Source organism: Arvicola amphibius, chromosome X (genome assembly GCF_903992535.2).
Source record: "Arvicola amphibius chromosome X, mArvAmp1.2, whole genome shotgun sequence".
NCBI classification, from domain to species: domain Eukaryota; kingdom Metazoa; phylum Chordata; class Mammalia; order Rodentia; family Cricetidae; genus Arvicola; species Arvicola amphibius.
The window spans coordinates 15,902,821-15,915,862 of NC_052065.1; the positions used below are offsets into that span (position 1 = coordinate 15,902,821).

The 13,042-nt window shown below is 43.7% G+C and overlaps 1 pseudogene; it reads left to right on the top strand.

The window, feature by feature from the left end:
* Positions 1 to 2,444, top strand: LOC121677013 (annotated as a pseudogene).
* The last annotated feature ends 10,598 nt before the right edge of the window (positions 2,445 to 13,042 follow it).

A 13,042-nucleotide genomic window follows, 5' to 3' on the forward strand; every position in this document is an offset into this window, starting at 1 on the left:
ATGTGGATATTCTTACCAAACGTTTTGGTGCTATTTGTAAGCAGTCCAGGCAAGAGCAGCAGAGGGGAGTCCCACATCATTGCACCTGACCCTCCCTCCACCAAGAAGGAAGCCCAATGTTTACTGGGCCTATTTGGATTCTGATGACAGCACATTCCACCCCCACACCTTCGGTGCATTACTCCAGCCCATATACCAAGTGACTCAGAAAGCTGCTACCTTTGTGTGGGCCTGGAACAGGAAAGGCTCTTCAACAGGTCCATCTGCTGTGCAGGCTGCTCTAACACTTGGAATATATGATCCAGCAGACCCGGTGGGACTTGAGATGTCAGTGGCAGATAGGGATGTCTTTTGGAGTCTTTGCCAAGGGCCTATAGGTGAATTACAGAAGAGACCTTTGGGATTTGGAGCAAGGCTCCACCATCATCTGCAGACAACTCTTTTCCCTGTGAGAGACAGCTTTTGCCCTGCTAATGTACCTTAGTGAAAACTGAATGTTTGGCAGTGGGCAACCAGACTACCATGTGACCTGAGCTCATAAGGTGCTGTTATCTGACCCACCAAGTTACAAAATAGGATGTGCACACCAGCAGTCTATCATCAACAGGAAGTGGTACCTATGTGATCAGGCCTGAGCAGGTCCTGAAAGCACAAGCAAGTTACGCGAAAACACTGCCCAAATGCCTACAGTTTCTACTCCTGTTACAACGCTGCCTGTTGACAAGGATACACTACAACCTCATGGGGTGTGTCCTATGACTGGTTGAGTGAGTGAAAGAAGCCCAGGGCCTGGTTCACTGGTGGGTCTGCACTTGATGCAGGCACCACCTACAAGTGGACAGCTGCAGCATTGCAATCCCTTTCTGCGAGACTCATGAAAGATACTGGTGAAGGGAAACCTTAACAGTAGCCAGTGCACATGGTCATACAGCTTGTTTGGAAGGACAAATGGCCAGATGTACAGTTGTCCGCTAATTCATGAGCTGTAGAAAATGAGTTCTCTGGATGGTCAAGGATTTGGCAAATTAGCAAGAAAGACATCTGGGGAAGAAGTATGTGGAGAGATCTCTCTGAATGGGCAAAGGTTGGGAAGATACTTGCGTCCCATGTAAATGCTCATCCAAAGGTGACTTTAGCTGAGGAGGAGTTCAGTAATCAAATAGACAGGACGATCCATTCTGTGGACATTCAGCCTCTGTCCCCAGCCACTCCTCTCATTGCCTGATGGGCCCATGAACAAAGTGGCTATGGTGGCAGAGAATATGCTTATGCATGGGCTAAACAACACGGATTTCTACTCACAAAGGCTGACCTGGTTACAGCTGCTGCTGATGCCAGATCTACCAACAGCAGAGACCCAGATATGACACCATTCCCTGTGGTGACCAGCCAGTGACTTGATGGCAGGTTGACCACATTGAACCACTTACTCCATGGAAATGACAACGCACTGTCCTTACTGGAGTAGATATTAATTCTGGTTATAGATCTGCCTTTCTTGCACATATTGCTCCTGCTAACACCACCATCCATCGACTTACAGAATGACTGATCCACCATTAACGCATTCCACACAGTGATCCTTCTGACCAAGGAACTCATTTCACAACCAGAGAACTGTGACAGTAGGCACACAATCATGGAATCCACTGGTCGTACCATGTTCCCCACCACCCTGAAGCAACTGGTCTGATAGAAAGATGGAGTGGCCTTTGGAAGACACAGTTACAGTGCCAATAAAGTGGCAGCAGCCTGGAGGCCTGGGGCAGGGTTCTCCAGAATGTGGTATATGCTTTGAATCAACATCTAATAGATGCCAAAGTCTCTCCCATAGCCTACATCCATGGGTTCAGGAATCAGGTGTGACAAAAGGAATAGTTCCACTCACTATGACCTCTACAGGCCCATTAGAAAAATGTTTGCTTCCTGTTCCTGCAGTTTTAAGTTCTGTTGGCCTAGAAGTTTTGGTTCCATATGTGGAGCACTCCTGCCAAAAGCTACAACAAACATTCCATTGATCTGGAAGGTCAGACGTCCCCCTGACCACTTTGGGCTTCTGATGCCCTTAAACCAACAGGCTAAGAAAGAATAACAGTGTTAGGAGGGGTGATTGATCCAGATTATCATGGGGAAATTGAATTGCTTCTCCACAATGGAGGTAAGAAGGATTATGTCTGGAGAGCAGGAGATCCTTTAGGGCATCTCTTGGTGCTACTGTGTCCTGTCATTAAGGTCAATGGCAAACTAGAATTGCCTCATCCAGGCAGAACGACAAATTGCACAGACCCTTCAAAAATGAAGGTATCGGTCACTCCTGCAGGAAAAGACCAAGGCCTACTAAGGTTCTTGCTGAGGGTAGAGAAAATACAGAATGGGTAGCATAGAAAGGCTGCTATAAATTCCAGCTAAGGTCATGTGACCAATTACAGAAATGAGGAATATAATTGACATGACTGTTTTCTGTCGTATTTTGTTAAGGATGGGCTTGTAGAGATAGTTGTAGGGTTTTTCTCAATTTCTTTATCATGCGATATAACACCAATTAAGACATTATCAATGGTTATCACATTTGTCACTGAAGGGACATTGGCACCTATTTTACATTTATTATGCACTTATTGTTGTAAGATAGATAGTTATAGAATGGTAGCTGTAATAACGACCTGGTTAAATACTTAATGCAGTTGCTATTATACATGAGATAACTCTATCATGTTGAGGCATTATTATGACCTGGTTATCATTTTCATTTGAAGACTAAACATGGCATAAGGAGATATGATTAGGTGTCAAGTTGGAGAGGGGTGGATTGTGATGGTTATTTTGGTTGTCAACCTGACTCCATCTGGAATTAACTAAAATCCCAAAATGGAGGGCACACATGTGAGGGAGTTTTGCTTAATTTGATGTAGGAAGATCTACTTTTAATCCAGATCTAAGATGTAGGAAGATACAACTTTAACTCAGATCCTATGAGATACAGCTTTAATCTGGGCCACATCTTCTCTGGAAGCTGATATAAAGACTTGGATGGAGAAAGCTTGCTCTCTTTGCCTGCTTGCTGTCCCCTTACGTGCAACTACTATTCCCTCACGATATTACAGCCTATGTCTTTGGTAATGTGTCATGCCCCTCAGTATATGTGCTGCTTTTATTGGTACATGAACAACGCTGTTTTTGTCAATGACTTAGCAGAGTAAAGTCAGGTGGGAAATACGAACAGAGATATAGAGAGAAAGTAGGTGGAATGAAGGAGATTCCATGTAGCTGCTGAAGGAAAAAGACACCAGAACCGTACCAGTAAGCCACAGCTTCATGGCGATATACAGATTAATAGAAATGGGTCAATTTAATTTATAAGAGCTAGGTAGGAATATGCCTAAGGTGTTGGCTGAACCATATTATAATTACTATAATTTTGTTTGATTATTTGGATCTGAGTGACCAGAAATGAAAGGGCAGTCTCTGATTGCAAAATGGTGCCCAACATGAGGTGCCAAAATGTAAGCATATTAAAGAGGTCCACAATAGCCCAGAATGGAGTATAACAAAGGTTTATTTATTTGGGGATAAAACTCACAGTAAGGATAGAGATTTACCTTCCTTTGTGTGTGCTGGAAGCTTGTAAATGAATCCAGCATAAAAGGGACCATATACACTTTTCATCTGTGCTTAGAGTATCTCAGATCATGCCCAAAATGGGCCGGTATCTAAAAGGCTATTGGCTGAAGGAGTTCCCACAACACTTTGGGATTTTACTTGAAACTGCAGAGCAGCTGAGATATCCAGCCTCATGCACTGAACAAATACTGGATTTATAGACCTTTTCTATAGGTAGGCAGTCATTGTGGGACTAGCTAGACCACAGCCTGTAAGTTGCTCTAATAATGCCCTTTTCTATTTATTTAGAGAGATTTGTTATGTAAATTCTCTTGCTGTAGAAAACCTTGACCAATACATTTCTATACAAATGAAAAGAAACCTAGCAACGTACAAAGAATGACCTAAATAAAGCATGTTTCCAGGACAACGGTGTTTGTCTTTATATTCTGCTAGACTGACATTTGTGCAAGCACAAAAGATGTGCATGTAATTAGGGGTGTAGTATAAGGTCAGTTTGAAAAACAAAAACAATGGATGGATCCTCAAGTCCTCTGAAAGGCATGAATTCTATGAAATATGAGGCCCCACACAGAAGTTGTGCACTAGGTGGAATGTAAATTTAAGAATAACTAGAGGAGGGAGACAGTCCTGTGCCATGATGGTGTGTGCTGATGAATGCAGGGGATGGAGAAGAAGGAAAAGAGACACAGTGATCTTTATCAGAGAATGTGGTGCCAGGTATGGTTTGACATGGAGCACTGGTGAGAAGACTCACGTGGCATAGGGCAAGGGAGCACAGGTACCAACTCTGCTTGCAACAGGAGGTGTTGCTGGTCACTAATCCTGAGCTACCATTCATTCAGCTTCCCCAGGTTTGCTGGAGAGAGTCTATGTGCAATTAGCTGAGAGAAAATATTTCTGATGTTGGGAACACTGCGCTTTGACTTTTTAATGTATATTTAAGTCTATTCATGTGCAATATGTATATACTTATGTCATGTTCATGTGCACGCCTGGGGGAGGGCAGAGGATTGTGTCAGATTCCCTACAGCTGGAGCTACGGGTGTTAGTGAGCACTCCAATATGGGTGCTGGGAACTGAACTCAGGTCCTCTGAAACAACAGCAAGTGCCATTAAATACTGAGAGGTCTCTCCAGACCCCTCTCTTCCCCCCTGTTATTTCTTATTTGGCTTCTAGTTCTGAGACTGTCTCTTTCTATCTTGTGTAAAGGTCTAAGTGTCATGACCATGGAGACCTGAGAGTATATGCATGCCTCAACACACTCAGAAGTAAACACTGATTAAATGGTGCAACCACGATATTGAGTACTGTCCCAGGGATCCGCTCACTGCATTTGATCTTCAATTGTACTGTCACTGCCCTCCACCTCACCCTTAACCCGCTAAACCTCTGGAATGTGCATCAGAGGAAGCTCCCAGTTCGTAAAGTAGGTTGCTTCTGAGGGATCCTCTGGGCTGGCACTGAGGAGCAGGCAGTTACCAAGTGTAGACAACATCCTGAAGGAGACCACAGTGGCAGGGTTCAGCAGAGAAAGCCCTGTCATTTCCAGTCAGGGGAGTGACTAGTTCACAGAGCAGAGACTTTCTGGTCTATCCTGCTCTGGGATTGGTTGTCAGAATACAAATGTTGGGAGGCCGTGTGGGAGAATGCACAGGGCAGGCGTGATGCTGAACAGGCTGATCTTCAGAAACCAATGAAGTCAGGAACACTGTTCAACAGTCTGGGCTACTGGTTTGAGAGTCAGTGAAGCCACTGCTCAGGACAATAATTGGTCACATTTGTGTTGTTCCTCTTTATTATTCCTCTAACCATAAGAATATGCTGACTGAGAAAACACATGCCTGGTCGTGTCAGTTTGGCCAGGAATACATGGTTGTGGAGCTCACAGGCCCAGCAATAAACTTGGGATGATTATTTTGATAAACAGACACATATGGATTTGCCCTCTACATGGATGTCTTTATACTCATAGACTAGTGTAGCTCTCACTGTTCATAGGAAGTTTCTTTGTGCAGTGGACTTTGGTTGATGCAGAAACTCGCAAGTGGCCACAGTGCAGAACTGTCTGTTTAGCCACACCAGGGGCACATGCTGTACTCAAGGCTCAGGGACTAGTGCAAAACAGGAGACAGAAAGATGGCAAGAGGCAGAAGACTGGGGGGGATCCGAGGACAACTGTGTCTTCTAGTCGTGACAGGATGGCTGCACTTTTGAGCTCACCGCAGTGGAGTTTGTGTGCATAAGACCTGCACGGGATAACGTCAGTCAACATTAGACCATGGAGGTAAAGAGACTCACAAGTCCCCACAGCTAATGGAGGAGATGCTGACAGTTTATGGCTTCTGGGGGAGGAAGAGTTGGTTTCTTTCAAGAGTGTGACTCCTGGCAGATTGACTATAGTCCAGCGGGTGATTGTACTCACGAGTATACATATTTCAGTTCTTTGGGGTAATAATGAAGGAATAGAGTAAAGGGATCATCTGGTAGGTATGGAGTTATGTTTCTGTGAAACTGCCCAACTATTTTACAATGTGGCTGTACCTTCTTTTTTCATTTTTTGGTAGCTTCTCACTATGTACCCTAGACTGGCTTAGAACTCACTCTGTAGGCCAGCCTGACCTTGATCTTACAGGGGTTTCTTCTCTCTCTGCTTACTTAGTATTAGTATGCAGGCAAGTACACTCACATGCGCACTGCCCCATTATGTCTAATGCAGGTATTTCCATACCCTCTAGGCACCTGCACTCACCAGTTCACTGCCCCGCTCTGGCCTCCTCAAGCACCTGAACTCACATGTCAACTTTCCAACTCAAGCTTCTGTAGGCACCTTCATGCACATGCCCACTGCCCAAATCTGGTTTGGCAGGCTCCTCCACTCTCATGCTCACTGCCCAACCATGAATTCTCAAGAACCTACACTCACATGCCCACACTCTGATCTATGTCCACACCTGAACTCTCATGGACACACTCCCACTGCAGGCACTACATTTATGTGCCTCCATGCTTGAATTATTCACATTTTTCATCCTCCTTGAGATAGGGTGAAGTGGTCCCAGCCTTGAAGTCCTATTACTTTGTGCATGTGTGTGTGTGTGTGTGTGTGTGTGTGTGTGTTTTAATTTTTCCATTCAAAAAATTTACACTTCTTCCCCTCCTCCCATTCCCCTCCGGCTCCTCCACCTCCCCTCCTTCCTCCCCCTCCCTCCTCAAGAGAGGGCAGGGAACCCTGCCCTGTGGGAAGTCCAAGCCCTCCCCATCCAGTCCTAGGAACCTTTGCATCCAAATAGACAAATAGACTGGGGTCCCAAAAAGCCAGTACATGCAGTAGAAACAAGTCCCAGTGCCTTTATCAATGGCTTCTTAGTCAGCCCCCATTTTCAGCCACATTCAGAGCATCCTGTTTGATTGCATGCTCATTCAGTCCCGGTCCCGCTGGCCTTGATGAGCTCCCATTAGCTCAGGCACACTGTCTCAGTGGGTGGACCAACCCCTCGCAGTCCAGACTTCCTTGCTCATCTTCTCCCTCCTTCTGCTCTTCAACTGGACCTTGGGGGCTCAGTCCATTGCTCTGATGTGTGACTTTGTTTCTATCTCCATCCATAGCCGGACAAAGACTCTATGGTGATATTCGAGATAATAATCATCAGTGTGATAGTGGGACAAGGTCAATTCAGGCACACTCTACTCTGCTGCCCAAGGACCTAGCTGGGGACATCCCTGTGGACACCTGGGATCCCCTCTAGAGCCACGTCTCTTGCCAACCCTAAAAATGGCTCCCTTAATGTAGATATCTTCTTCCCTACTCCTATATCTGTCCTTCCTCCATCTCAGCCTTCCCACTCCCCCAAGCACTCTCCAGTCTTTACCTTTTCCCTTTTATATGTTGATGAATGTACATGTATGTGAAAGTGCACAGTGTCCATGAATGTCTATGCACCTGCATATGGGGAGGAAAGGTTGATTGTGGAGTGTCTTCCTTGATTGCTCTTTACCTTAGTTTTGATACAGGGTCTCTCAACGAACTGATCATTCTATGCCATCTACATCAACTGGCCCGTGAGTCTCAGCAATAATACCCACACCATACTAAGGGTAAAGAGGCATATGAGTATGCCCACTTCTTCATGTGGTCCTCGATACCCATACTCAGGTCCTCGTGCTTGTGCAGGCGGCACTTTACTACCTGAGTCATCCCCTCCTCCTCCCTAATGTTTCTGCATCAGTCTTCAAAGCTCCTGGACCTAGAGCCACATTCACTCATCCCATGTTCTGGTTGTACGACTTCAAATTCCTTGAAGCAATGATTGTGTGTACCAACTCGTCCAGGTATCTGTTCACACCTAGTATGCCCTGTGTTAATCAAGACTGTCCAATTGATCTAGAAACACCTTGAAGGAACAGTTTGGGGTATGCCAGTGAGGGACTGTCTAGATTAGCTTAGTTGAAAGGGTAACACACACCCACTGTGGGTGGCTCTTTTCTTTATGCAATAGTCCTAAACTGAATACACACAGGGAAAGTAAGCTGAGCATTCGTCCCTCTCTACTTCCAGACTGGGTAGAATATGTCACTACCTGCCTCAAGCTCCTGTTACCATAATTTCTCTGTCATGATGGAATGTACACAAAAACTGTGAAACAAATTTAAATCTTCCTTTCAATTCCTTTTGTCGGGTATTTTCTCACAACAACAATCCAAGGAACTAATGGAACCAGTCACTTTAATATTTTCCATTTAAAGAGTTATGTAGTAATGTATTATGTTTAAATGTATATATAATATATATATTTAATTATGGTGATGCTGTTGAGTATATTTTCATGTGCATATTTGTTATCCAAAGATCTTTAACTCAACTCTTAAATTTTTCTCTTCTTTATTTTTCTGTTCTGTTTCTGAAGATCCAGGAATCAAACACTGGATGTTAGCCAGCTGGGTAATTGATCTATCAATGGTCTATGCTCCCAGACTTTATTGATTTGTTGGCTTGTGCATTTGGTGTCAGATCTAGGTAACATTCAATTATTCACATATTAAGAAATTCAATTACTGTGCTTATTTCTGGAAGGTCTACACTCTTATATTTTACGATGTTGGACTCTGAATCTGCTTTATTTTTCAATCTAATGAGAGGCAGGGATTCGAGCATGTCCAGTTGCCCACCAACAGCCATCTGCCACAGTGCCATTTACTTCACTAAATTGCCTCTTTCTCTTAAAATTGTTGCTTTTTGTTGCCACCTGATAAAATGATAAACGCTTTTACTAGAGATACTAAATTTTGGTCTCAGGTCATGGACAAATTAAACTGATACTTACCAGAAAGTTTCCTCTCTAGTGGCTAGCTTTTACAGTACAGAATTGCTATGTACTGTTCTGGAGCAAGAAAAGACATCAACAGTCTTTGTCAGCTGTAAACCCTGTGAGCTACAATGACCATCATGGCAAGATATACCCAAAGGTGCACAGGGGCATGGATGTTGTCTTAGTTAGGGTTTCTATAGCTGTGAAAAGACACCATGACAATGGCAACACTTACAAGGAAAACATTTAATTGTGTGAGCTCGCTTACAGTTCAGAGGTTCAGTCCTTCATCATCATGACAGGGAGTATGGAGGCAGGCAGGTGGTGCTGGAGGAGGAGCTGAGAGTCCTATGTCTTACAGATATAAGGAAGGCAACTGAAACACTGGGCAGTATCCTGAGCATAGGAAACCTCAAAGCCCATCCCCCACAGTGATATACTTTCTCCAACAAGGCCATACCCATTCCAACAAAGCCACATCTCCTAATAGTGCCACTCCCTATGAGATTATGGGTGCCAATTACATTCAAACTACCACAGATATTATGGGGTAACCAACAGATTTCTGGTTGGAATTAAGGCTTCCATGGGAGGAATCACTTGTCTAGTATGGTAAATCTGGCCAAGAATGCAAGTCAGGGAGCTCCCAGGCCCCAGGAATAGGCTACTAGTATTATTTTACTGAGTGAACACAGTATCAAATTACCCTGGAAATTTTCATCTCATTCTTTGTACATCAGTATAGCTCTCAGACCCCATCAGAGATGTTTCTTTGTGTAATGAAAAACAATGAATGCATTAAGTCACAACTGGTCAAGGTGCAGAGAAGTGCGAAGGGGAGAGGAGCCACAGATGGGTCATCACATCCAATTGCCTCACCCCAAGGCTACAAGAACATTAGCAAAGGAGAGACAAAAAGTCTCTAAGATCCAAATATCAGGGAGGACTGGAGCAAGAGAGTATCTTTCTAACATGACAGAGTCACTGTGCCCATGAATTTATAGCATCTATGGTTGTCTGTACAAGACCCAAGCAAGCCCAAGCCAGTCAATATTCTAGTGCAGGGGAGAGGGCCAATAAGTTTGTCCCCCTAACTGGCAAATAACGACAGTCAATGACTTCTGGAGAAGAGAGAGAGCCAGTTTTCTTTAAGAGTGTGGCCCCATTCTCCAGTGGATAATAGCATACCCATGACTATATAGGCAGGACAATTTGGATTCAGTAGACTACTAAAAAAAACAAGAGGATGTGGTGTTGGCAGAAAGTATAAAGTGCAGGGACCAATCTGGAAAGATATAGGGAAAAGAGTAGGGGTGAATATTATTAAAATACATTATGTGCATATATGCAATTTTCAAAAACTTGATAAAGTTTTATATTTAATTTTTTCTGCTAACCTATGTGGAGGTATATGTCTGGGCTACATTCTTTTTCTTTATTTGCTTTTTTTTCCTTAAAGGGATAGAGTCACACTGCTACTCACAGTGTCCTAAAATTCTGATATCAAGCAATTCTCCTGCCTTCACTTCCGGAGTAGATGGGATTCCATCTAGGAGCCATTACACCTGCTTCTTTTTGTTTTTGATTTGTTTAAAACAAGAGTTCTTCTATGTAGACTTGGGGAGCATGTGACTTCCTATGTAGATCAGGCAGGTCTTAAGTTAATGTTGTTTCTGGTTGCTCTCTACCAGGATCACCTGGTGTGAATGCCTGAAGCATTAGAATACATAAGTCAGGTTGTGTCTCGTCCTCAGCCCTTGTGCCTCTAGTGTTGCTTTGACTATCCTGCATGTTTTGCATGTCAGTACGAGCCTTACAATCAGTTTCTCAGTTTCATCAAACATCTTGCTAGTATTCTCATTGACATTACACTAGTACGTGAACAAGTTTGTGGTAAATTTGCATTTTAACAATCTTTAGTGTGCTAACTATGGAATAATGTATGTCTCCATTTCTTTAAATCTCACTTCGTTTCTCTCAGTCCTACCTATTGTGACTTTGATTGTACATGTCATTTTTATCCTCACCTGTACTAGGAGGCTGCTTGTTCATTTTCTGGCTGCACAGACTCCCTAAAATAATCACACAGAAACTATATTATTAAAGTCACTGCTTGGCCAATCACTTAAGCATATTGCTAGCTAGCACTTTATCTTTGGCTAACCCATTTCTATTATTTTATATTTTACCATGAGGCTCGTGGCCTACCAGCAAGATTCCAGCTGACAGCTGGTGTCTTTCCCCTCTAGCGGCTCCTTGGCATCTCCCTGACTGGGTGCTCTTTCTCCCATCATTCAGTTTAGTTTTCCCCGCCTAGCTCTGTTCTGCCCTGCTATAGGCCCAAAGCAGTTTCTTTACTAATCAATGGTAATCACAGCATACAGAGGGGAATCCCACATCATTCGCCTAAATAAGTCTTTGAGTATATCAATGTATATTAATACTTAATTTTTAATTGCTTGAAAGTGGGTTTAACTTTTCTATATTACTCGTGTACCATGTGTCAATACTAGGGGTCACTGGCTGAGTTTTAAATTTTTTATTATTTTTTTAGAGAATTTTGCATGATGGTTTTTTTATGATATTCATACCCCTTCCCCCAATTAATCCTAGACACCTCCCCTGAAAGTTATCCTCTGACCTCCACACAAGCACCATGACAAAGCCATGCACTCACACATACAAATAAATGAAAAAAACCCTCAAGACCAATTTGTTTGACTTCCCAGGGTCTGTACTATCAGAGAAAATTGCCTCTCCTTCTTCCAGCCTTCCAGCCACCTATTGTTCCTGGACTAGCAGCAGGACATCATGGCCAATTATCCTTGATTATACAGAAGTATTGTGCATGTTTTAACAACCTCTAGGAGACTGAATGCTTCATCTTAGTATATTTTATTTTGTCATTTTTTGCTATTATCTCTTAGAAGCCTGTCCTTTTCTAATGAGGGCCAGAAAGAGTGGGTGTGGATGAAAGGGGAGGTGGGGAAGAACCAGAAAGAGTAGAAGGAGGGGAAATTGCAATCAGGACATATTGTGTGAGCAAAGAATAGGTTTTCTTTCTTTTTTTAATGTGGGGATGGATTTTATTAGGGCTTCTCACAGTGTAAGGGTCAGTCTGTCTTCAGAACAATCACACAATCACAGTACAGGATGTACATCACCCAGACTGCCCAAGAAGTCTGAGCAGTTGAGTCTTATTGCTTAAAATACACATATTCACAATAACTGGTGGACATTGATTTGTCTCATACAGGAATGTGTTAGTGGCTGCAAAGCTGACCATAGCACCAAGTCTTCTGCCTACCCACTTCTCCCATTTACCTGAAAACCCAACTCAGTCATGTCTTCCTGTCCCCTAACTCATTATTTCTGGTGCTCTCTCTCTGAGCAGCAGGGGCTAGACTTTAGCTCAGTCATCATGGTGGGTGCTTCACTGAAGCTAGTTAGCCCCTTGGCCAGCTCTCCACTCTGTCAGGGGAAAGAAAATGAAAGGTCCTACCTCATCATCAGTTGACTAAAGAGGGGTTCATTTGGAAAAACTTATTCCCCTGTGAGAAGCTTAATTGTCTGAAATTTTAACAAGAAGGCTGCAGCTCAGGCCCTCTGACCACACACCAACCGTCTAGACCTCCACAGAGGGGGTGCGCACTTGTGGCATCAAAGTGTCTGCCAGAGATTCCTGGCGATCCTGGGCAGGTTGATGGCTGGGCCTGTTGGAGAGCGGTGACTCACTCTCCTGTACAACCTGTGAAATGAGTCTCTTGGGCAGGAGGTGATAGCCATCTGCAGGAGGACCTCCGGGCCTTGTTATTGTCGTCTGGCTCTAAAGAACCAGTTGTGCTTTGATAGGAAAAAGGAGCACAGAAGGAGCTGACAGGAACATTTCCCACACAGCTCTGTTCATGCAAAGAATCTGGTTCTTTCTCTGCTCTTGAACAATGATACATAGACTCAGCACTGTCGGTAAGAAAGGAAAAGGAAGAAAAAAAAGTCAGGATGTAAACACACACAAACAAATTGGAGGTTGTGAGATAATGTGTGTCTAGGGACAGGGGCAGCCATAAGAACCACAGATAACCAAGGTATTCATTCTAAGTGGTAAGTTTAA